A 26,639-nucleotide genomic window follows, 5' to 3' on the forward strand; every position below is an offset into this window, starting at 1 on the left:
AGTTGGAGATCTTCTCAGAGAGGATCTGTCACATAATTCAGAGAACTATAAATTAGAACTGCTCAGTAAAACTCTTAATGCTCAACTTGTATTCCTGTATTCATTTTTTGTATTAATCTAGTTAAGTGAATATTGCAAAGAACTATGTTACTCACTTATAGATGTAATATTAATGGGGGAAATGTGTGTGACTAAGCAGGTAATAAAAACATGTACTTCAAAGTAGCTTCTTCAAGACAACCATCTAAATTATCATTAACAGCTCTCTCATTTCTGTTTTAAGTATTTGTCAAGAAAGGCTTTAGCATCATGTAACTATGTTCAATTTATTTATTTTTATCCTCTGCTGTTATTTGCAATTAAATTCTAAAAAGAACAGACGTTACTGTTCAAGGGCTGAGTGCTAATCTTGTATTTAAAGGGGCTTTTTTTCCTTGGCAATTGAGTAAGTTCAGCCAGACGTAGGATGCTGTAAAATTTCCACAGCATTTACTCCATGTCATAGTTTTTGTATAACTCTGCTTTTATGGTTTTTAAACCTAGAAATGATATGTTTTACATCAAAGAAATTGCACAATTCAGGGGTATACAGAATGCTAAAAAGAACTTGCTGAGAAGTTGAACACATGTTGCAGCACTGATACCATACGTTTGGCAAGTGTTGGGGAAAACTCTCCGTCCTCCGTATTGTTCTTTCTAATGGCTTCTACCAAAACTTTTAGTAGTCGTACGAGCAATTTTGCCAGCTTGGCTGCAATAATGATCACATCATGGTATACATGTCTTCTACTGGTCATGTCAGAATCAGTTTATGGATATAGTTACTTTAGCCTTCTCTCATCTTTTGTCTTCTGTAGAGGCACTATGCTATTATGATGTGGCATCCATAATTATGTAAGATGCTGTTCAGTTGAAGTATCGTCAACAGATATCTTGGAGATGCCTAAAAGGGGTAAATAGGATGATTCAATCTTTCCTGCAGCCCTTTACAGTTACAGACTCTTAATCTAACACTGACCTGAGTGGAAAATCTTGAGGCAGTTAAGTTGTTGCCAAGAAAGAATTTTTGTGACACCCCCCCACACCCCCTTCCATTTCTAACCAACTTAGATCCACTAATCTTAGAATCATTCTGTGGTATTTGTGTCTGCTTTTTTCTTGAGGCTTTGGCTTTGCAGGGCATTACTCAATGACAGGCATTTCTGAATACTGATTGCAGTCTAAACATTTTGGTTAACTTGGGGCATCTGTGGAAAGAGTAGGAATAGATTTTAAGCATCATTTACAGAGGGAGAGGAGACAGTGGCACCATCTTTTACTCTCTGCAGAAATGAAAGGATGGTCTGGTAGCTTAGAAGTGAAGACAGTAATTTCTTGTAACATCTGGACTTTAGCATCTAATTCTGTGACTGTTCAAATGTTTTGTGTGAAGATGAGTGCTTTTCAGAGGACAGCTGGAGGGAAAAGGAAAAAGCCCCATTCCTCTATTATCTTAACATGAAGTCTCAGCTTGCTTCTAGGCCCTGTCCCAAGTCAGGAAAGAAGGGACATTAAGATGGGTTTTCTCCATCCAGCATGATTACCCTGAGCACAAGCCTAAAGAAAATACTGGAAGGAGCCCTGTCTGCACTTCCAGGCTAGTCTGGCACCTAGGCTGCAATGGGAGATGGGAGGTTAGCAAGGCTAGCTTGAAAAGTCACAGTCTGCCTGACATGCAGTGCAAAGACACATCACCATTCCCAGAAATGTGTTTTTATTACTGTGTCTCTGAACTGATCCATGCTGGGATGATCCCAGCACAACTGGAACAGTCTGTGGGTTTGCATGAGCTCTTGGAACTGGGGGCTGTTAGGCCTGCTTGACTGCCTGCGGGACATGTGGAAGTTGATGGCATGTTAACAGCTCAGAGCACTGTGAATCTTCTGCTGTGGCTGGTTAGCCCAGCTTCAGGGCAGCATTGTATTTAGAAGGGATGCAGAAGTATTCGTGTTGAAACAGCTCATGTCTTTTCTTGTTACAAGTAGTTATTATTACTAATGTTAGTAATATTTATTTAGATATTCTTGTTCAAATCATAAGCATAACTAAGTTGTGAGTGTAGAAATAAGAGCCAATAAAGCCCTCAGCTGAGCATGTTTAGGTTGCAAGCAAACTTTGTTGTTGTGAGGAGGTCAGAGATGCAGAAATCCTGTTGGTTCAGAAGTGACGCCAGATCCTTAGATAATGTCTGCCCACATAAAATGCGAGATGGATCTGAGCAGGACAAAAACAAAGTGCAGCAGAGATAAAGAATTGGCAGTGGCTTGAAAGGGCTCTCCAGTATCATTTTCTAAAAGACTAGATAACATTAGCTTCAAGCTAAACATGAAAGATAGCAATCTTTTTTTTTTTAAGAGGTGACCATGTGTTTAACAGCTGATCAATTCGATACAATACAGAGAATTAGTAGGAGGGAATTAAGAAAAGCAGAGAATCTTTGTTGGCTAATCTATGTTCTTTTTGTGTGCCTTTCCAATTCAGATTACATTTTATGTTACTCTTTATTTCCAATTTGCTCTTTACTGTGCTGTTACCTTTATTTCAATATCATTAATTCATTTTGATCTTGAGCACAGTTGGTTGCAAACTGCTGTCTCTGTTACAAATTGATTTGTCCTTTAAAAAAAAAAGGGATACAGAAATGTCAAGCTTGTTTCACAACGGAAATGTTGAACATAAGAGTTGGCTCCAGTACAGTGTCCACCCAGTGGTTCTATGAATAAGTGTTTATAGATTGTACTGAGGTTTCTAGCCAACTCCTAGTGTCTCCCATAATTGCTACTGTAGGAAACAAAAATGTTCATCTGAAAAACAAAACTCTTCATTCGAGCTGGGTAAAGCTATTATTCTACTTTCTGTGTAGTTTGCTAAAGGACAATAAACTTGTGTTCCAAGAACACAGAAATATGAGATTTCACTCACTGCTGATTTCTTTCCAACTTCAGTGATGACTGACAATAACCCTCTGGTTTCCTTGACTTCTTTTAGGGCCTTTCTGGTTTTTGATATTTTGGTGGAGTTAAAAGGGGTGGTCGGTTTTTAAATGTCTGAACTTTCTGGTGAAATTCTTGGGTTTACTCAAAAACCTTGTATCATCTCTCAGTGTCTTTGTGCATTCTTTCCACTGTTTCTCCTGTTGATTAAAAGCGTAGAGGAAATTAGTTCAGAGCAAATGAAAAAACCCAGATTGTAACTCTATTGGCAAGAGTAAGCGTTTGTGCAGGTGATGTAGTCAGGAGCAGCTGTAGAAGGTCTATCTCATAGGCCTTAGATGAATGTGCGAAAGCACATACTTGCGTCTCGCGTACAGGATCGTGCAAGTGATGAATTTTTTTCTTTTTGTCATTTGTGTTAAGCAGGTGCACACGAGTTGGTTTGTATTGCTTTAGGTGATTGATGTTGGTAATTTTCCTTTGACTGTATTAATGTGGGACATATGCTAAAGCTTTCAGTAGCTCAAAGTTATAATTTCTCTAAGTAAAACAGTGACTAAATGGGACACAGACAAGAGTCATTAAAAACTCTGGAATATGCGCTGTAGAAGCTGGCATTGTTCTACAGCGCCACTCTGCTGCTGCTTCCTATATAAGATGGGTCCTATCTATACACACAAAATACCATACAGCAAAAAAGAGGGAAAAAAATAAGGAAAAATTGTATACCACCTGCTGATGTGTGAATTGGATAGCAGTGCAGGAAATGACATGTGTTAAATTACTCTGATGATAGAAGGAAGAAAAGTAAGAAAGTAAATGATTTATTTTAAACCACCGAATTAGAACATTGCATGTGTTCAATCTGAAATACAAAAGCTGAATTCAATGTAATACTGACCACTGACATTTAAAGTTTGAACAAATGCAATACTTCTAAAATTTAGAGATGAAGTAATTCTCAGACCATACTGCTATATTGTATGCAAAGGATTAAAGATTATACTTGATTAAAGTTGAATCACGAGTCTGAAAGCCTTTCAGCCTTAAAGTCCATTTGTGTAGGAGTATGTGAGCATGGATGAGTGTACTTGTACATATGGAATACAATCAGATTTTTCTAAAGCTCCATGAACAATACACTTGTGGTTTCTATATGCCAAGTGTCAGATATAGATCTTTCTGCTATATGCGTTATAAACAGGAAAGGTAAACTTTTAACTTTACCATTTGGATGTGGTATTCAGCACAAAAACTGGAAGGAGAATTCCAGAAGCTAATATGCTTGTTCATGTAATGTGATTCCCTCTGTTTTATGATCCTTTAATTGAGACATATTGCTGTGTATCCAAAATGTCAAAGTCCCATTTTATGTTAGAAATATTAATTGCAAAACTTGGCAGCTTCTGATATCACGTCACTGAAGGAGGTAGTCTTGGTCAGGAAAAACCTCTCTTCAACGTCTGTCTTAGGGGGGGCAAGGCATGGTGGGATGACACATAACAAAACCAGTAGTTTTATTTAGGAAGAATGTATTTAATGGCCAGAAAGCCCCAAGTGCTCTTTCAAGAATGAGGGAATCTTTGGCTTAAAGGCTTCTCTCACTCAGGTCTGAAATGAAGACTGGAACTGACAAGAAATTAACAACAAATGTAACAATGGAAAAAAAAATGCAGCAATCCATTTGAAGAAGCGTGAAACAGAAAACTGAAATGGAAAGGTAGAAAAGGAGAATATATTTAGTCAGGAGAAAAGATATAGTTGATATAACAACAAAAAATGGGTAAATTAGGAACAGATCGCATCCTGGTTGTAGTTTTGACCTGTAGGTAGACAGGGGTGGCAAGATCACCAGCAAAATGACAAAGACTGAAGTGTGCATTTACTACTTATTTTCTGTACTGGGAAGGATGAAGGATATTGCACATTAATTACATTAAGAAAGCAAATAGTGTGAAGTCCGTTAGCAAGCAAAGAAAATATTAACCATCATTTAGGTCTAAACATTTTATACAGCATCTGTGAATCTGCTATTTGAATGTTCTATCCAGTTCAGAGGTGCAAATTTTTAAGTGATGCTGATAAATCAAGGAAGGTGCTGAAAAGAAAGATGAGGTGATTATAGTGTTTCCTCTCCAGAAGACTTTATTCTGTGTAGTTACTTTATCCAGGAGGTAAAATCATAACAAGAATCATCAGTTGGAAACTGAAACATAATAAATTCAAATGAGAAATCAAACTGAAGGAGAACAGTGGTGCTGATTAACCTTGAACAAACCCAAGGGAGTGTGGAGGTTTTCTAGCTTTCAATAGACTGAGGTCAGGACTAGGTGCCTTTTTGGAAGGTCATACACAAGATTTTAAGCTTGATACTGGAACAGCAAATGAAACGTAATGACCTGTGGTATACAAGAGGTCCCATTAATGCCTGTGACTTAAAATGTTCAAATTTATTAATCTTGGAGAGATTGATAAATCTTGAGGGAGATCTTGAATGAAGTTAAAAGTCTGTATTGGTCCCTGTAAGAGAGTGGGGCAAAGCCAAGAGCTCAGCCTTCAAGCAGCAAGCCTGGTTGTGCATGCTCTGATGAAGCAGCGGGGTATGCCTGGCATAGGGGTTGTGGGGTGACAGCCCAGGGGCAAGGCATGCCATGGCACTGCAAGGACAAGAAGCAGTTAGTGCTTTGACGTGTGATCTTCAGAAGCCTTTCTCTTAGTGGCTGTCCCTGAGTTGCTCTCTGACTGCAGCTCTTGGCGTACTGAAAAAGCTGCTCTTATGTGCATAGTCAGTTGTGGAAAACTTTATAACAAACATCTGCCAGCAACACATCATTTCCTGTGGTTGTCCCAGCCATGAATTTTTTACATTGCTCTGCCTTCCCTCTTGCACATTGCTAATCTCTGATAATGCTTTTTTCTCCACTCTTACTCGCTGGAGTCCAGGGTGGCTTAATGTAGAGACCAGCTTGCACTGCTGATCACTGCGCCTTTTTGTCTTTCTCTTTTCTTCTGAACCGTTTGGAAAGCTTAGGTCGAGTTGTTACTCCAGCACTGGCTAGTTATGCTCAGTATGTGACATCCCTCTACAGCTGTTCTAGTTATGCCACATCCTACTTCATTCCTCAGACGTGCACAGAGCCAGATTTGCAATAGTCTCTTTTTCGTATGTCTTGTTTTATTCGGACAAGCAGATCTGCCCATCTTTTTAGATGGTAAGTACTGACATATCTAGAGCACTAGTAATTGGGCTTTTTACTGCTGTCAGCAGCCAGTATCGTCTAACACTGTTGTGCTATGCACCCAGCAATAAGAAAATGAGAAAACCACAGAAATACAGCTGTGTTCTAAGTAACTCTTGTTTACTACTGTGTATAAACACGCAAGGCTTTTCTACTTAGATATGCTGTGCTCTCCAGTATTCTGGTAGTTTCGACAACAGATTATAGGAAGAGCACTTTGAATTGTGTAAGTAAAACTGATTTTTCGCTTCTAGCATGTGAAATGATCTAAAGTGAAGTTTATTTCTGGCAGATCGTTATGTATATAAATATATTTGTGCAGGCTGCTGGTTTTTTTTTTTTGCTTTGGTTTGGCTTTTTTAACCCCAAATTAAATGTTTTGAGGCATTTTTACAAAAAAAGTTTGGAAAAAGAAAGGGATATTTGACTGGATTCCAGTTCTTCTGGAGAATTGGTAAAGAAGGTACTCTCCACCCCACTGAGCTCAGTGATTCGATGTTTAACCCACAAAGCAGACTGTGAAATTCTATTTACACAGATACTGGGAGCAAGTTTGGGGGAATTATATTTTTTTCTTATCCCTCTTCTTGGGAGCTTGTTTCCGAGAAGGAAAGATGGATTGACACTGAGAGAATGATATACTGAGGAATGCATAGCCCTCTGAACCTCTGCAGTATTGCACTCTTAGCATGAGAAAGTATAAAGGCTGCTTAATAAACAGAAGGAAATGGGAAACACATAAAGGAATAAACAATTGAGAAGCAGGTAATACCAAAGCAGTAATGATAACTGTGCTGTCCTGGGGAGGTGAAAAAGCAAACCGTAATTTTGATACCACCACAAAATTATTGAAATAATAGCCCCAGAAACAGTGGTGGGTTTGGTGCTTGGGGTTCTTTTTCTGGGTGAGGGGAGTGGTAAGAGGGGGGTGCAAAATATATGAGAAGTTACTGAATCATTCAGAGGTTAATGCTGGTCCACTGGCTGTACTGACGGTTTAAAAAAGGTATTACATGTGGAGGTTTTTATTGAAAAGTGATTGAGGTGTTGCTCCCTACAAAATGTCCGTGTTTCCTTTTGTTAGTGACAGAACACGTAGGTTCCTGCATCACAATACTCAGCTCAGGAGGGAGCCTGTGCATCTTAATTTAATTTTTTTTTAGTACCGTAATGATCCAGTCTAAGATAGCAATTCATGTTTAGCAATTCTGATTTAATTTACAACTCAGCTAGAATATAATTATTTTCTGATTATACTTTAGATTTTTTGATAAAAGACAGACTAGTTTTGAAGTTTGTAGGAGCAGTAAAGTCTCACAAGTTTGTATGGGTCTATATTTATCTTTATTTTTATTTCTATATTTATATTGATTTTTCGGTTTTGTACAGTAGGTGATGAATTTTTCTAAGTTCTTTCTAATTCTAATGTCAGAATTTATTCCAGGCTGCAGACAGTCAAGGGTTAATGGACTTCTTTATTACAAATTTTAAATCTTAATGCCCACACAACAGAGTTCTGTTAATTTCATAGACTCACAGAATGGTTTGGGTTGCAAAGGACCTTAAAGCTCATCCATTCTAACCCCCTGCCCCAGGCAGGGATACCTTCCACTAGACCAGGTTTCTCCAACCCCTGTCCAACCTGGCCTTGAACACTGCCAGGGATGGGGCAGCCACAGCTTCTCTGGGCACCCTGTGCCAGGGCCTTACCAGCCTTACTAATGTCTAATCTAAATCTCCTCTCTTTCAGTTTGAAGCCATTCCCCCTTGTCCTGTCACTACGTGGCCTTGTAAAAAGTCCCTCTCCAGATTTCCTGTAGGCCCCTTTTAGGTATTGGAAAATAAGGTCTCCTCGGAGCCTTCTGTTCTCCATGCTGACCAAGTGAGCTCTCTCAAACCCTCTCCATAGCAGAGATGCTCCAGCCCTCAGAGCATCTTCGTGGCCTCCTCTGGCCTTGCTCAAGTAGGTCCATGTCCCTCTTGTGCTGGTGGCCCCAGAGCCAGAAGCAGTACTGCAGGTGGGGTCACACGAGAGCAGAGTAGAGGAGGAGAATCACCTCCTTTGACCTGCTGGTCACACTTCTTTTGATGCAGCCCAGCATACGGCTGGTTTCGGGGCTGTGTGCACAGCTGCCAGCTCACATTGAGCTTCTCATCAACCAGCATCCCCAAGTCCTTCTCCTCAGGGCTGCTCTCAGTTTGTGCTGATGACTGAAAGATTTGCAAATTAGTTAGTAAATATGATTAGAAAACCCACGAAACTATGCGTTATAAAGGTCAGTGCCTTCATTGGCACACACTGCATAGGATTTGGATATTTATTATAAAGCTGCTGTATTAGCAAACATAAAAAATAGAGACTTACAAGGTATCAGTTTAGCATCGTGTTTCTACTTCAAGCAGTTGTATTCCTGTACCTCTAGTAGTGCATATGTTGTGTGGTTTTTGTCTTGAATACTTGCCAGCAGTATCCCTGAGGGACTCATTCAGCCTTATGGACTTTCTGCATCCTACAGGAAATGTGGAAGACAAGCATGCCTCGTGTGCATTGGCAGCTCTCACCTATCACTTTGTCCAGGCCTTTTACTGCCTGTGTCAGGATTTCGAAAATGCCATTGCTTTACCATGCAACTTCGCTCTCTCAATCACCACTAATTTAATACAGTGAATATATTCAGTTCCTTTCTTTCCCTTTGTAAATCTCATTAGATCTATGACAGCATTATCAAGGCTACAAGCCTTGTCCTTTCAAAATGGCTGCACCAATTCAAAGAAGATACTGTGTGTATCAGTGCTTTCAGGGAAAAACATCTATCCCTGGTGGCTGAATAGCACATTCTTCTGATAGGCAGAAGGCATCAGGCAAAATTGTAGAACTCCCCCACTGGTTTCTCAGGAGTCAAAGGTACAAGCACAGGCTTATTATCTTATGAAGAGCCAGCATCTGCTCTAGTGTACTGTGGATCAGTACGGCTGAGAGATCTTCATTAGAGGAGGTAAAGAACAGATGGATTTTCTGAGACAGACCCTTCTGAAGTTCCTCTTCTGGGGCATGATTCCTCCCTTCTCACACTGATCCTGCTGGTGTGTCTCTGTCCCATATCATTCATGGGGTCTGGTGCATGCTGCTGTGCTAGGAACTGTCACTGCAGCTCCTGCTCTGAAGCAGTAACCACTGCTGGCACAAGCTCTTGAGGCAGCATAGACTCTTACAGAGTTAATTTGTCTGTTAATTCCTCTGAAATCATATGCCATGTTAGCCTGCAGAAATGAGAAAACACAAGTCTGGCAGACGTGTTCCCTGCTCAAAAACCTGATTTCATGCTGCTTTTCTGGCTTAGTCTTGCCTCTGATGCCAGGGTTGCAAGTCCTGGGCTAGCAGGTTTCTGTATTTGCTGATAGAACTGCAGTATGCAGGACAAGAGGCAGTGGTGTTGCTCACCAAGCACTTATTCATCTCTACCTCCCTGACCTGAAAGGTCTTAGGAGACTGTGAAGCCTCTAATGATGGTGCTGGGTTTGGTGAAGAGATGCTCCTCACAGTGGACAGCATTATACCTTTTTAATCATCAGTTGTAGAATATGTGTGTGGATAGTTGTTCAAGAGTTAGGGCACAGTTATTTATAGAATCATAGAATAGTTAGGGTTGGAAAGGACCTTAAGATCATCCAGTTCCAGCCCCCCCTGCCATGGGCAGGGACACCTGACACTAAACCATGCCACCCAAGCAGGTGATCCTTAAATATCAATCAACGGTCTTGGGCCCCCCTGCCCTCTAGGGCTGTATCCCATGGAACCTTATTAAGCAGGTTCCTGAAGAGGCCAAAGCCTGCTCTCTTGAAGTCCAGGGCAGTGAGCTTGTTGCATGCTCTTCTCACTGTCCTGGGGATCTCGAACCCGACCATCTCACGATGGTTATTTATGATGAGTTTATGATGATGGGTTATTTATAATAACTTGCAACTTCTGCAAGAGTTATTGGGGTCTTGGGCACATAAAATTCTGCATCTGAAAATAGAAGTAGGTTGACAGGGGCATTGGTCATGTGTTTCACCCTTAAAAAACCATGAATGAATGACCAGAAAGAATCCTTGGGGTGAGGCTAGGCAAATGTCTGAGTTACCATATCACAGACATGTGATACACATCTGTGATAAAAGAGCAGCTTGTCACTTTAAAGCTCTTCTGAAGCTCAACCAATTTTGGGGGCTGATTATTTTATAGCAATAACTATCAGTGTTACCTGAGGCACAGGTTTCCTGGGTCACTGAAGAGGTTTTAATCACAGCGCTGCATTGGGTGCAGGTGGCGAGGGGCTGAGGGCGCACCTGTGAGGAGAGGGCAGGGCTGCCTGTGCCGGACACAGCCGGTTCACGACAGCCGCAGCTGGGCCCATCAGGGACCCACACGGCCAGTGAGGTGTGAGAGGAAGGGCGTGAGGAACAGCTCTGTGGTGCTCAGGTGAGGGGAAGGTGGTTTTGGCTCTATTTTAATTAGTAATATGTTAATTTTCCCCAAGTTCTGGTGTGCCTATGGTGGTAACTGGTAAGAGATCTCCCTGTCTTTATGTCAAACCATGAGCTCTTCCATCTTATTTTCTCCCGGGCCCTGCTGAGGTGGAGAATGAGAAAGCAGCTGGGTGGGTGGCTGGAGAAAGTCGGCCCACCATGGCTGTTCTAACATGGGGCTCTAAAATGTTCCGAGCTTGCATCAAAATATGGCCATGGCTTCTGCTGAAGCAACAAAGAGTGTTTGGGTTTTATCACTTCATTCAAAGCATCATAAGATGCTTTTACAGTAAACTGTAAAATCCTTGTGCTGCTGAACTGTTCTGGGGTGAGGGATCATGAAGAGAGCTGCTGCCTGGCTTGTGTAGCTGCAGTTTGCCTAGAGGAATGAGTCGGTCATATTGGTTACAGTTCATGTGGGAAATGGCTGTGTTTGGATCTGGGTCTGCTCTGTGAGAGATCAAACCACAGTGTGTCTGGGAATAGCAGTCAGACAGGCATTTAACAGCAGAGTTAGCTTTTGTCTGGTGTACTTGAAATGGAGTCAGTGAATCCCAGTGATAAAAGCAAAAGCTGTTGCATTTGAAGAGCCACGTTTATGTGCACTAACAACATATCTTCTCTGTGAATTGGTGCTGAGGGAGGTTTGCAAGACACTCTAATGGTTTCTGCCAGCACTCTCTCCTTCTTGGTCCAACCGAGTTCATTGGTCACTCTTCAGTGCAATGCCACATTGCAGAAGCTGAGAGGAGACTTTAGTCACAAGGATAAAATTCACCCTTGTGCAACACCCAGGTGGAATTTGAGGCCGTTCTTTACAGAGCTGAACTTACTCTGGAGGAATAACAGCTTCAAAGGTAACGTCAAACTGATTTTTTTCAGACCATGTAGTTACGGGGAAGCAAAGTAGTTAGAAACAGAGGGATGAAAATGGCAAGCTATGGACATGGCTTTTGCATTAAAAAGGTGGCTAGTAGTGTTGCTGTGTACATGAGATACAACTTCCTGATGTCTTGATAACGTAATCCCATATTTAATTAACATTTTGAAGAGTATTATTGTTTGCCACATAGGTTTCTAATAGTTCCTTAGGGATAGGACAGCTAGTTAGATGAGCAGAACTTCCTCAGCTGGGCTCCCATTTCACATCAGTGTTAGAGCTTCTGTGTTGCAAATACTACATATGCAGTTAAATCCATGTAAGGGGGAAATGGCTAGTCTGCATGTACTTCCTGTTGATTTGCAAGGAAAAATGGTAAGGATTAGAGAGAAAACTTAGAGAAATTACTTTACTATTCATGAAAGCATCTCAAATTTCTTAATTTATGTATTCTTGACAGAGAAACTTGATTAAAATTTTCAATGTATGACTTTGAATCATATAAACAAGTTGATTTTATAAAGTACATATTTACATATTTTAGTGAAACTAATGTCAGTGGGCAAAAAATATCACCTATAATTGAATACATTACTCTTAAAATAATTTTAATTTTCAAAGACATGGTAGAAGTTAGTAGATGCTAGAATTCCTTCTGTTTTGGTAATGCTAGCCTTTTCCTTTTCCTCTATTTAAAATGGTGGAATTAGATTACTAATGTACCTCAAAGGGTACTTAAACTAATCAGGAAGTACCTGAAAGAGCTTCTTTCCTCCCAAAAAGGCTTGATAGGGTTGTCCCATCTGCCATGTATTATTTGCAATAGCAAAAAAGTCTTCTAGGACTACTCAATGAGAACAGAATATATTTATATATATGTTAATGGTCAAAGCCTGAGTAAGAGCTGTTGCCCTCTGAAACAAGTTCTAAATATGTCCTTTGGGAAACATTTCCTGCACAGATCCCTTTTATGTTTTCAATGTATGAGGACAATGCACCAGGCAGTACCACTTCAAGCATTAGGGGCATCACATGTGCTTGTCAGTAGTGAAGGCCAAATCCTGAGACGTACAGCATCCACAGCCTAGAGTTTCCACCAGGTTCGTTGAAGGCAGAAGGTTTCATTCCAGATACATAACCAGATCTGATCTCCTTGTATATGATAAATTGTTGCATTCCACTTAATATAGCAACATGAGTTTTAGTAGGTTTCTTTAACTGAAACAAATTGCTAAACCATACCCAGTACAATTTGCTAGTTTCTAATGGTTAACTTAAGAAAAAGGGAGCTGCATTCTTAACTTTACTTCGCCTTGTTTCAGCTTCTACCAATTAGTTCTTGTTATCCCTTTCTTCATGGTATTAAAGAACCTCTTTATAACAAGTATTCTCTCAGTTATGGTCATTTCTAATCTTCCTTGCTATAAACTTCACAGATAGAGCTCTTGGAATACTGAACTGGACCTTCTCTCTAGTCCTCAAAACAGTTCTTTTTTTTCACTTCTTGATGAGTTAGGGTTTCTTAACAATGGGTTCCTCTTTAAGGGGGAAAAATATCTAATTCTTTAAATGCAAATTTAATTTTTTTTAAATTGGTCACCTCAGACTCCCGCAATAGAGACTTAACCAGAACTGATTATCATTTATGCTGACTAAACTTAAATAATTTCAAAACTAAGAATAGTTGTTCTCATAGAAGATGTTTCATGATATTTTTTGAGTTCTGTTCTTTTAAAAACATTTTTACATAGCAAAAGAACATAAAGACTGTGAAGTTGAGCACTCAAAAGACGATAGATACCGAAACATAGGTTGCCTTATCCTACTTCTCTTCCTCTCCTCAAAGTTAAATGAGATTTTTCAGACTTGTGTTTTGGGTGTAGACACTAAAGTCCTTTACAGATTTTGTTATAAGTGTCCTGAAAAAAACCCAAAACGATCTCAAATCTACAGAATCAGCTTTGTAATGAAATTCTAGCTGTTGAAGTATGGATGATTCATGGTTTTTACAAACCACTTGGCTTCCCACACCTCCTTAGTCATTCACTGTAACTTCATAGGATGGAAAAAGAATACTCTGCACAAGGGAAACAGTTGATAGAGTCCCAGATGAAATACATAATTAGAACACCAGTAACATATATAGCCTGCTGCTCTTTCACCGTTTGTCTGCTTCCAAATTGCAATTGGGTAGTAAAGTTATTTTAATTTCTTAAATGTGGTCTCTATCTTGTAGCAGTTGATTTGTTCTTTTCCCTTTCAGCTAAGTTTTAGAACACTTTGGCTGTGACAGTAGTAGGAGTTCTCACAGAATATTTTAAGTAATGATATCAATCATTTAGTTAGACTCAATTCTCAGACAACCAGAGTTGCAGAACAGTGACCAGGTTTGTAGTGCAGGATTAAAAACCATGCAAAACTTCCAAGTATTAGACAGGGATGATTTTTTATTAATTGTAACAATAACTTTTCCAGTAATTTCCATTACAGATAGGAGTTTTGAATAAAGAATTATGAAATTATTAAGAAGTAATGTCTTAAAATTGATCTAGTGAAATTATGTATTAAAGGTTTTGGAAAGTATGCTTTTAATTTACTTTTTAAAAATGTATATATCTGATCAAGAGGCTTTATTTGCCCCTTTAGTGAATATAACAAACAAGCACCCTCTTACAGAGGAAGGCAAGGAAAACCAATTTTTGGCATCAGAAACTGGGAAATGATGGACCTGTGCAGAATGCTTCCATTTTATGAAGTCCTCCCTGTGTATAGGTAATAGACTGCCCCTGTGCAGAATGTCCTGTGATGATGTGTAGTTCAGTCCAAAAACACGATGCTGCTCCCCTTTGTAATTTGCAGTAGCTGCCACAATTTTCTTTTGCAATTTGTCTTACAGCCCTTCAATGATGGGTGTGTGAAATATGGCAAAGCTTTTTTACTTTTTTATTTATTTTTATTTTTTAACTCTGAGTTTTGTTACCCAGGCCAGCACGTGCTACTGCCTTGCAAATGTCATATACATCTGTTTCTTTGTGTAGCAAATCTCAAGACTTACACGAGTAATAGTTTTCAGCATTCTTGATGCTACAACAATGTACAAATACGTTGCAAACTGGTGAACTAAAAATTGTATTTGACTGTCCTGTTGTGAATAATGATTTAAAGGACCGAGAATAAATGATTTCAGGGTAACATCTTTATGCTGATTAGAATAACAGGTTGACCTGGTGTTACCATACTGTGAAGATACAATACAGCTACTGTTAGCTTTCTTATTAGGAGAAATACCCACTGCTACCTGATCATGGAATTCATCTGTTTTCTTCCTGCCTTTCCAGCATTTTTTTTTTTCTTCTGTTCTTTAGAAGGTTAATTTTAAGAGATGATGCCTTTAATGGTGCTCAGAAGGCACATGTCACGTATGGGACACTCCTAGGAATAACACTTAATGATGATAATCAGCCCAGAACTTGAAATGATGTGATAGTAAATGTGAAGCCTGTAGATTCCCCATTCCTCTAAAACCTGTCAGTTATTTTCAGTGTTTAAGTAGAAGATCTGAACTCTAAAAAGAGCTTACTGTGAAAGCTGCAGCATGGAAATGAATGCCTAGCTATTAAAATGAATAGGTGTACAACAGCAATTATTTTAAGGATATGAAAAGAAATAAAAAGCAAGTGTTTACAAGTCCATTTTAGCAAGACTCTTATTTAGAGTCGTGGTCCTTTATCAGTGCCGTATATACCAAAACATGTGCTTGTGACCCATATTATGATTTTGCTGGTAATTATTTTCTGTTACTTTTTAATTATACATAGCCCTTTATTTAAGCACTTCATAAAAATAGACGTCTTTGGCAAAAAAAAAAAAAAAAAAAAAAAAAAGAAAGAAAAAAAAGGAAAAAAAAAAAAAACCCACAACTGGAAAGGTACCAGAAGGAGTAAATAAATTGTTCTGCAAGTTCAGCCTTTAGCGTAATGTGCAACCCCTTGGATTAAAAGCAGTAGGTATCACAGGTCAACTGCACTCACTAATCACTGCCTCAGCAGAAGAGATTGACTTTGTTGCTGGCTGGCTGCAGTAGGAATAGTAAATCACTTCATAGACTTTATATTTATTCAGTTCACAGCTTGAGCACTACTGTTTCACCTTTCCTCTGAAAAGCAGTAATGCTCTTTGCTTTGTCCAGGAAATAGAAATTGCTCACGGAATCTCCTAACTATTTGTTTTAAGTGGATGAGCAATACAGCTTATGCCCACTGGTTCCTGAAATGAGGCACTGCATTGAACGGTGTTTGCAATGGGTATACTGAAAATTGAGGGGAAGGATTTTGGTTGTTTGTTTTTTTTTTTTATTCTTGTTAGACAGCATCTGACAGATGATTGTGCTGCTTTATGCATTGCAGTTTCTGTACTTTGTTATCTGTGAAGACTGCCATAATATAACTTTGCAGGTAGAGCTGCAGGCAGGCATCTTGTGAAAGATGAGCCTCCTGGGATACTGATTGCATTACCATGCTAAACAAAATTGCTGTAACAAAAATGTTTAGCCAGATCTCCATAGAAAAGGGTAACGTTCTTCATTCAAATGCATTTTCAAAGGGAATCTTCTGAAATGGAGGAAGTACCTAAATGTGCCTTTGAAATTACTAAGTATGCAGGTGGAAGATCAAAAGTGTTTGACACGCTGTTTTGCTTTCAAGCTGTAAACTTTTAATTTTATTAAGAATGAAAGTGTTGTCCTAAATACTTACTGACACCAACATGCCTCTGTGCCAAAAGTGTTTTTGTTCAGAGCCAGATTTGAAAAGACAGATTTAGGGAAAAACCGGTCCTACACCAAAGAACTGCCATGCTGGGGCTCTGGGACAAATGGTTTCTGCAGGAGGGATATAAAAATTCAGGCATGTTCTTGTTGGCACAAATACCCTTCTCCATTGACTTCCTTGGTTAGGGCTTACATCTTACAAAAGGTAAAGACTGCCTCAAATGTGCACTACAGACAGCTGTAACACCAAGTTTTGTAGCTGCTAGTACATCTGTTTGTAGCAAGTCATCGGATAAAAATAAGTTTAAATGCTTTGCTTTGGTAGTGGGTGTTTCTTACCTAGCTCTTAACCTAATACCTTCAGAAAGATAATTTGAATGTGATTATTATTCCAGCTCACAAAATGGGTTTTGGAAGGTACTGAATTCTTGTCTGCATACATGTTTCAGATGCTGTTAACAGAGTAACATACTGCTCTTAAACAATTAAATCAAAGGTTTATGATAGTTTTTTGTAAATCAATGGCAAGAAAAATGAAGTACAACAGTACAATAAACTATTAATTTAAGCCAGAGTTTCCAAAACTGTCATACATACAGTTGCATTTAAATGAGTATGTTCTAGGCATGCAATTAAGTTGCTTGTGGTGCAGCTAATGAAATACAAGGATTGGTTTTCACATACATCCTCCTGAGCATTCAAACTTTAATATATTACTGTGCTTAAGGCAGGGTCTCGAAATATGGGGGAAGAAGGGGGAGTTGTTATTGCCTGTTAGTCTGAAATGTAGGAAAGCATAATGCTATAAAATGCAATGGACATTTTGATGCAAAGGTGATAAAAGAAAAGCTGTTCAATTAGCGATTAATTTCAGTGTTAAATTATAGCATATCACTGTAACAATATAACCAATTTGTAGCCATTCATAAGTGTTATGTGTCATTATTATTGGGTTTTTCATGCTTTTAAAATTGGCATACTCTTCATGAATACTTTCTGAGGAGTTTTCCGTTGTAAAGAGGTTTCTCTGCCTTGATGACTGATTGGCCAATGAGTTGCATTACTTTCCTACTTTGGTAGTCAGAAGGTCTGAAGTCTGCATCCTTTTGTAACAGAGGCTAGACAGAGGTGACAGCTAAACAAGCTGTTATTTTGGAAGGGGCTAATTCTTGGAGAAGTGGGGACACATATGTTGCGAAAGAGACTATGAGTGCTTGAATGGGAAAGAATACAGCTTCAAATAGGTTCAGGTACCTGGCCTGGGGTATTAGCTGCTTGATGCTATCAGGCAGCATAACGGAGAACTTGGGCATTTTTCCACATGCATCTGTAGTAGATGATCCAAACACCAGAATCATTTTATGTAACAGTGAATAAATATATATTCCTTTATCTTTTTATAAATATATATATAGGTAAATATTTTTTAAGACTAATGTGGGATACAAATGCATAGGATGTTCACAGGTGTGCTATAATGAATATTTAGACCATGATTTAGATCATGAATAACTCCATCCGAGCATGCCCAGGGAGAAAACCATCCTTGGGGAACAGAAACAGACCTGCACATTGCCCTCTCCTTGCAATTGCCCTGTTCATTGACCTTGTGCAGTTTCCTCTCCTGCTTTAGCAGGTCTTCTCTGGCTCAGCACCTCTTACACCCTACTATGAGAAACCCAGTCCCTGATTGATGTTGTGTCTTTTCAGGGGTGTCTAGATGCTCTTGCTTAAAGTCTGTCTCTGAAAACCACCCATTTTTCCCTAGAGGGATGATGCCATAGTCAATAATAAAGCTTCATCTAAAGGGAAATGGGAGACTTACTATTCCCTGGGTGGGAAGAAAAAGTAATCTGTAAAATGTTTCCACGGTAGTGGTTTTCTATCTCTCTTCCAGGCCTTCAGAATATTCCAGTTTAGTAATACCTATTATCTGCTTCTACTTCTTCATTTCTTCAACTCATGTGCATTGAAAACGTTCACTTATCCACCTGGGCTCAATGGTGCTTTATACACTATATGTATTCCTGTTAAAGGCTGAACTTATTTTTATATGACTTCAGGTTTTCAATTAACCTTGCTTCCACACATTTCACAGCATTGAGAGCAATTTAGTATTGAAGAGAATTCGCATCTCCTCACACCTCCTCTCCTCCCCCCATAAGACTTTAAAATGCAGCTTTTCTATGCTGTATGAAACCTTGTGATAGTGTGCGTTATACAACCAGTTCAACACTGGATTTACATTTCTAGGAAATAACACCAGTGATAATTTTCCCGTATTAGAGATTAGCTGGTGTTGCCACATTGAGCTGCATTCCTTAGTGAAGCATGGACATCACTTTTTATTCAAGGTGAATAGGTAGATGTAGCTTTTTAATGTATGTGTATGCATCTAAAGAGAAAAACATTGTCTTGGAAAATTCTGCGAAATTCAATGTGTTTACATGGAAATGGGTGAAGAACAGATTCATGAAAGAGAGCAAAAATGGTGAGAAATCCCTTTCTAAAATGTTGTATTTGGTGCTACTGGTTTTCTTTACTTTACACAAACTAATCTAATGGATGTGTAAATTAATGAGTCTTTTATGTTAATCCAGTCAGATAACTGTACTGTAATAAGATATAAAATAAAGCATTGGGTTCATAGCTAATTTTAGGGCATTATCAGTTCAACCATTTGTTACCCTTTGTCATCTCTAAATTTTTGAAAGTGCTTGTCAGTGTTTTGTCAGGATTAATGCTCCTCTTGCTAAGGCCTCTTGTGCTTGATAATTTCTGAAGCATACCATTTAACAAGCTGAAGTCATGGGTGCCACCACAGACCCTTGTGATCTGCAGTATAAATTTAATCTTCAGGGAATTGTCAATTCTATCCTCTCAGCTAATTGTTCCCCTCTGAATGCACATTGGGATGTCACTTAGGAATATATTTCTTAAAGCTTTTTACCTTAGAATTTTGACTTTTTTTTTTTCTCATTCTCACTCTTCTAATCTCATCTCTTGACTTTGCCAAAACTGTAAAATTTCATCCAAATCAAGAAAATATCTTCATCCAGAAAAATCCATTATCAGTGTCTTACAAGGGTTTACTTTCACTAAACTTTCTGGACCATAAGTGCTCCTATTATGCCAAAGCTGTCTTTGCTTCCTGGGTCTATATATTTGCCTTACATAAATCAGAACATAGTTTTTTCAGACATTCTATTAGCCATTTGTCTGCCAGTGCTTTGAGGGGCTTGGTGCTGCCTCTGCTCAAAACTATATTTGCTGAAATTGTTGTGTATTATCATGCTTCCATGACATTATCTTTTCCTCTTTGTGCTTTTTGGTAAATCTGCCTTATCGAGTCTCCAGTTGGAGGAGTTTACAGGGAAGTCAGGCTTTTACTTCCTTCCTAGTTTATCTATGAGATCTCTCACGTAAAAGCACAGATCAAACTACTGTGTTAATGAGGCTGATTAGGAACTATGTGGACCTCTGTATTTCAAACCTACCCAACCTAAAATCTAATTCTTTCTATATAAATATTGAAGTGTTATCTCAGACTAAAACGCTGGTCCATAATCTTTCTGCAGACACCCCCTCAGTTACTTTCTCATGATGTCTGTTAACAATCTGTCACCTCATTTGTCACCCAAATTTACTATCTGAGCATTGTCTTCAACTGAGTTTTCTCTTTTTCACCTTGCATCCATCTGACATGTGAAGTCAGACATGTGGTCTTCCCTGGCCATCTATATTGGCTCTTAGATTTCTTGCACTGTAAATCTGTTTTCTCAAATCTCAAAGAATATAATCACTCAAATAATGCTGTCAAAAAAATTGTTTTCCTAGTTTCGTTTGGTTTCAGCCATGCTGCTTTCCGACCATGTGATACGTGGCTCTTCCTTTTCTCTTTTAAGCAGTTTGTTTATTGTTCCTCTGCTCTGTCATCTCAGGATAAAAACAGCAGCTTCAGCCTCAGTTTCAGTCATGATGTCCGTTTGCTTCTCAGCTCTTGTTTTCAAGCCAGCATCTTCATGCTTTGACCTATCAGAACTCTTCAGGCACTTCTGCAGAACTGGTTCTTCAAATCTCTCAACAAAATGTGCCTTTGCCAGGCTGCCTACAAAAAATACTGCTTGTCCTAATGGCTGTTACTTTCTTTTTCTTTTCTTTTGTTTTTGCCTTGCTTCATGCTGACCTGTTGTGTTTTGTCCTCCATCCACTGCATAAATTTTTAAAGGTTTTTTTCTGCTGTGCATTTCAATAGGGCTAATGCTGTGAAAAGGAGGTCCATGAGTAGAACTCAAAGGTGCTATGCTAAACAGCACTGAAGGGAACTGTAAAGGCCAGGAGGAGTTAAACTCATGACTGTATCCCTGCAGAATGGGCCTGGCACACTGTTCTAACAGTTAATATTTTTGGCAAAAACACAGATATGGAAACTATGTCCATAGCCAGATGTGCACAGAGAGCTGCCAAAGCAGAGAAGTATACACTGTAAGTTATACTGTTTTCCCCAATAACATACACAGAGATGATGGTTCGTACCTTGGAAAAAGTGAAACACTGAATAAACCCTGGGATCTGCAGCTCCGGTTCTGGGGTGATGTAAAGTATTGCAAACTGATGCTTAACCAGCTAAGTCATTCCCTCCAGCACCCTTTTGTTGTAATCTCCCTCCAAAGATATTAAAAATACAGAAACCTTGGCCAGGTTGTAGTTGATCTAATTTATAAAACATTTTCTGGGTATTAAAAGCTAGGGCAATGCACTAGTAGTTTTTAAATTGTGTTAAATATACTGTAAGCTCCCAGAAAGAACCCTTCATTGAAGATTATTGTATGAAGATTTGAAGATTAAAGTGTCTAGATTAAAGATAAATGTGAAGTGCACTGGGAAATTGTTTGATGTATAAGGAGCTATATAGTATATTAATCGTGCACTTTTCAAAACTGCCTGGGGAAATTAGACACCCAGTTCTCTTACATGTCTTTGAAAATCTCACTCTAAGGAATTTCTTGTTACACACTGAAAATGGTAATGTTTTCACTGGGAGCGTGATGAAAAGAGTAAAGGAGAGATGTGGAGACCCTCTGTGTTCATACAGGGCTTGATGTTGGCTCCTTACAGTTTTTTCCTGCTTTGAATTTGCTCTGTTATTGTATAGAGGCAACCTGCCTTTGACTGCTATGAGTTCATAAAACTAGTCTGACCCAAGAACACTGCTTCACCTGCCTGTGTATTTCTTGCCATTTGTTGTCAATTTCTTCTTTGCTTTCACTTCAAGCTAGTTTACATGTTCTCCTGAACAGAAGTAACTTGAATAATTTTTAAAATGCCCATATGTAAACCTTAATGAAACAAATGTACATATTTGTATTTACAGTATAGTATTCATTAATTAAAAATAAATAACAAAAATAATTGTTATACACATATTTTGTAAAATAATCCCTTTGCTGGGGTTTTCCTCAGTCATGGTTTTTTGTATAGAAATTTCAATACTTTAATGAAAGAAATGTTCCACATATGGTAAAAATTACACTTGCTTGTCCCTGAAGTGCTGCAATACAAATAAGCTGTTAAATGCCAACTCTGAATGTTATTTTTCAGATGTTGGGAGATAATCCTATACTAAAACTATTAGGAGGCAAATTTATTTGAACTTCAAAACCTCTTTGATGTGAAAGGAAAATGAACTGTGTGTGAGTGTGTGCTTCATTAATTTGGGCTTGGCCAATTGTGTGCATTCTCATTTGTTTGGTTTTTTCCATGAGGCATCTTTCTAATGCAGTTTATTAAACCTAATAATGCAACATACTGTTATTTTTCCTGGTAAAATCTGCTGCATTGCTTTCTTAAAAGGACAGTTTTTCTATTGAAAGTACCCTGTGGAAATCAATATTCAGGTTCATAGTCACTCGAAAAGTCAGTGTGCTGGTGTGTTGCATTCAGATCTATTTTAGTGGTGTTATCATTAAATCTGCAGTTGGCATTTATAAAGTAAGGCTTCCATAGGTACTGGGAGAGCGTGATTAAAAATAATCATCTGTCTGATGGATATTTTCCCCTGTATTTTGGCAGGATCACTCATCTGAATTTGTGCCAGACTCCATAGGAACACTGATGCCAGCAATTTGAGGATCTTCACGTTCGGTCTCAGTGGTAAGATCTAAAGTTGCAATAGTAAACCATATTACAATATTACCATTTTCTGTTATGTTACACTGAAACTGAATCTATGTGAATAATGAAGTATTTTGCCTTGACTCATGCAAGGATGGAGAATATTAGAACATATATTGATCTGCAAGAGATTGAGCTCAAGACACAATTTCTGAGTAATTTTCATTAGACTGAAGTCAGAAAGGCTATTTCTATTGTCCTCTCTACTAACGTAACTGCTCTTGGAAGGTTTGACACTGTATGTGTGAAGAATGTAACCATTCAGAGAAGGGCTGTGGACAGGCTCTAAAGAGAAAGTGAAATGCACAAAAAGGAAATTCAGTAGTTTCCTCTTGCTGAAAATGAAGCAGTAAGTTGTAAAATTACAATTTATTTTCCTCTCTAATGCTGTCTTTGTTGTAACTAGTCTGATCACTCAGACCTTGAGCCAGATTCTCAAATACTGCTGTGGAGACCTTGTAAAGGGCTGTGATCTATCTGCATCTTGAAGCTCAGAGTTTTTGCTGCAGATAAAATTTTTCAGCTTTTGTAGAAAAAAAAAAAAAAAAAGGAGGGAACAGTTGAGTCCCACCATACTTTTGTATCAACTGGGAATATGTTTTCTAGAAAAATACAGTTGGGTAATTTGGATTATCTGTTTAACAGGAACTTACTTTGGTGCATAAGTGTTCAGCTTTTGGGGGAAGAAAGATCTAATTTTTAGATTATAATACTGTCTGTGATGATATTGTGGTCCAAATTATCTCCATTATGGCACATATTGCATTTCATATTTTGGTAGCTGAGGAAGTAGGAGGCCAGGGGAGGCATACCACTGTGTGCTCTGCTCTTCCACTTAGCATCGCCTAACGGCCACTCTTAAAGGCAGGATATAGACAGCCCTTTGATCTTGTCCTAAAACCCTGCTCATGCTGGCTTTAGATCACTGATACATATGTCAAGTGTCAGCACTTCCAAGTCCTGCTGATTCCATGGTATGGATGTATATATGTTTTTAAACTAGATTACACCACAAAACCTAGAATTCTTCTGACATGGAAACAAAACCTGTATTCCTCTAGCAGTTTATCGTCATTAACCAAGTAGTTCAATAAAATCTCAGCTTCAGTTTAAAGACATATTGAACAACAACAGGACTCCTATCTAATCTTCTCATACACAAATGAGCATTATAATGTGTTATCATGAATCCTTAAGATAGATTACATTTCATTATTGCTGGGTAACTCTTGGAATGTGTTCCTAATAAAGGACAGTATCTCCCTCAGAGCATACTGTAGTAGTAATGCTTTGTTAGAAATGAAATAATACAGCATTCATATCATGTTACTTGATCACATAACCAAGGCGCAGAACAGCAAAGTATCAAGGCAGTTTTGTAAAGAAATAATATGATCCTAATAATCCCACTATTCTAAACCTTTCAAATTGTTGTTTGACACTACTAAATTCTGTATGTGCTGCAAGTTGAAGAGCTGAAAGTCAATGCTGTTCTGCCAGAATTCATGGAAGCTAGTAGTGACTGGTACTGAACTATTAGATTTTTTTCCCCTGGAAACAAAAGACACTAATGACCTAGTAAAGGAAAGCAAGAGAGCCTCATTTTTTCTGACTTAACTAAAGCAAATTAAAATCCTATTACAAGTCATCCAAGGCCCAGCTCTGTGACAAAACACCCATTCACTTCAGCATGAGTTACACAGGTAATGAACATTTAATTTTTAAGAAATATAAGTTGGTTTGGATAAAGTTCTTTAGGATCTAGGAGAAAAAACTGACCAATTATAATTACATACAGGGGGAGAGCGTTCTGTATTCCTATTATAAGTAAATATGTAGCATATGCCTTAGAAAGATTAATGACCTTCAAGGCATACAGATGATGAGTCTACTCATTCCACTGTTACAGAGTCAGAAAATAGTTAATTAAAAAAAGAAAAAGAAAAATATGTGTATATGCACATGTATGGTAAAAGGAGGAAAAAAGTTTTTCTTCTTTCTGCATTTATTTGACCATCCCTTCACACTTCATTTCAGCTTTTATATAGGTTTTGTGTTCATACTTTATTATATTTTCTTGAGGCAAGAAAGGTTTTCAATGAGAACTTGATGAATGTCCATATTAAATTGGATCCCTTTTTTAATTAAGTTCATCTAATTTTAATTTTGCAATTTTACTTCATAAACTCGTCTGACTCCAGATGTTGAATGTGCTTTTCCTATTTCTACTTTTGCATAATTGCACCTGTAAAAGAGTTGTGACTTAGGCATTTCTGAAAGCTTTTGAGTAATTTCAGCATATGTTTCATAGGTGGCTATGACCAATCAGCAGCCAAAAAATACAGCTCTGCACCCAGGTTTTCTTTTAATAGGATGTTACTTTTATTAGCTTGAACTTTAAATAAATATTCAGTTTAAAAACAGCAGCATTATCAAAGCATTTGAGATGATAGGAGTCATATTGTGTTCTATAGGAATTTTAAAAGTGAAAGAGAAGTCTTCAGAAGCTTACAGGATGCCATGAGGAAAAATATAAGTAAGAACTACTCACTTTGATTAAAGAAAACCCCAATTAATTTGTACGTATAGGGATCCCTTTCTTTCATTACAACTGTGGTGATGAATTGTTTGGTGCTGTCAGCATGTTACTTGAACTTTGTCAACATGGGAAATACATGCTCAAGTGCTTATTGGTCTTAAGGATATAAAAGTGCTTTCACAAATTTTGCTAACATGAGCAATGACTGCAGATTAACTATCGCCACATACTTTTCATATTCTGTCATGATATCTGGAGCAGTGTGAATGGCTCTTATTTTAAGAATTACTCGGAATTCACTTCTTAAATCTGGACATATCTAATAACATTGCATGTGACACATATGAGGCATTGTATCATGAAGGCTCTGGTTCTCATCAAAGAAACAGATACCCCAGTTGAACTTTCAGATACTATTAGAAAGAGAATAGTCCAATTGTAAACAAAAAGATGGTTGCATCCTTTTTCTATAAACAAAAATCACTTTCCTTGAGATTTTTTTGCTGACATAAAGCCTTTTCATATATTAATTTGAAATATTTATAAATGCAGCAAACAAATCCAGTTTTGAACATTTGTGTCAGTTCAAGGCTCACAGGATGCATACTGCTCTAGGCATGATTGGCAATCTGTCACTTTAGGTTTATTTAGAGGTTTCTTCAGAACAAGTAGAATTAACAGTACCAAACGTCAGTAATGCTAATATGAATCAACTCCTCTGTTTTCTTTTATATTCCTACAAGCCTCCATAATATAACTTGGCACTTACTAAAGAGTTCAAAGAGGTGTTACTCCTGTGGTCCATGCTTTAGGAAAGGGAAGAAGTGAACCAGTAGGTCCTGTTTGCATGACAGATGTCAGTCAAGGCAGGCTGTAGAGCAGTGTCTTTAATGACTTTCCATAGGCAGTGGAAGAAGTCAGTTGGGGGAGTTTCCTCAGTCAGAGCATGCCCATAAGCCCTGGAAATTTAGCTCAGATTGTATCCAGTGAAAGATGAACTTCTAGTGAAAAATCTCAGTTCTGTGAGAGTTAGACTTGAGCATGTTTCTTGTGACATGTTTTACTGTCTTTATTTTAGTTCATCTGTGTTTCCTAAAAGGACTTTTCTTCATTCATAAGTAGAAGGTGTGATTTTGCATAATTTTCATTTCCCCTAGGATTCTTAATAATCCTGTGTTAAAGTAACTACAATACATAATGCAAAGCAAGCATACACTTGTGAAGGTTTCAGCAGAAAGACTCGAGTAGCTCTAGCTATTGAGCTGTTTGCTCTATTTCTAGCAAAAGAAAGAAACAAAATAATCTTCCACTGGGTGAAACGCTTCTGAGCTTTAAAGGTTTCATGTGGGAGTCTGGATGGGACCCAAAGAAGGAACCACTTTGAAATAACAAAATGACACAGCTTATGTTGTTGTTAAATTGTAAAGATTTGCTATATATTTGCTGAGATGGTGACCATCCAGGGTTTTTTCAAAGATACTAACTACACAAAGGTATGTTAAACCTCCAAAGTCTTAAGAATGTCTAATGACTTGCCTGCCAATACAGCTGAGTCCTG

At 38.3% G+C, this 26,639-nt stretch overlaps 1 protein-coding gene across 8 annotated transcripts in view; it reads left to right on the forward strand.

Moving 5' to 3' along the window:
* Positions 1-26,639, forward strand: part of SEMA6D (semaphorin 6D) — a 218,533-nt gene that overhangs the window by 62,123 nt on the left and 129,771 nt on the right. For all 8 annotated transcript variants that reach the window (XM_062628606.1, XM_062628644.1, XM_062628625.1 and 5 more), the window contains exon 2: positions 22,441-22,521. The gene's annotated coding sequence lies outside the window, so the exon portion shown is untranslated. The remainder of the gene's footprint in view (positions 1-22,440; positions 22,522-26,639) is intronic.

The sequence above is a fragment of the Pezoporus occidentalis genome, unplaced genomic scaffold (assembly GCF_034315485.1).
Source record: "Pezoporus occidentalis ecotype Australia unplaced genomic scaffold, CSIRO_AGI_Poc_V1 ctg11, whole genome shotgun sequence".
Taxonomy (NCBI): domain Eukaryota; kingdom Metazoa; phylum Chordata; class Aves; order Psittaciformes; family Psittacidae; genus Pezoporus; species Pezoporus occidentalis.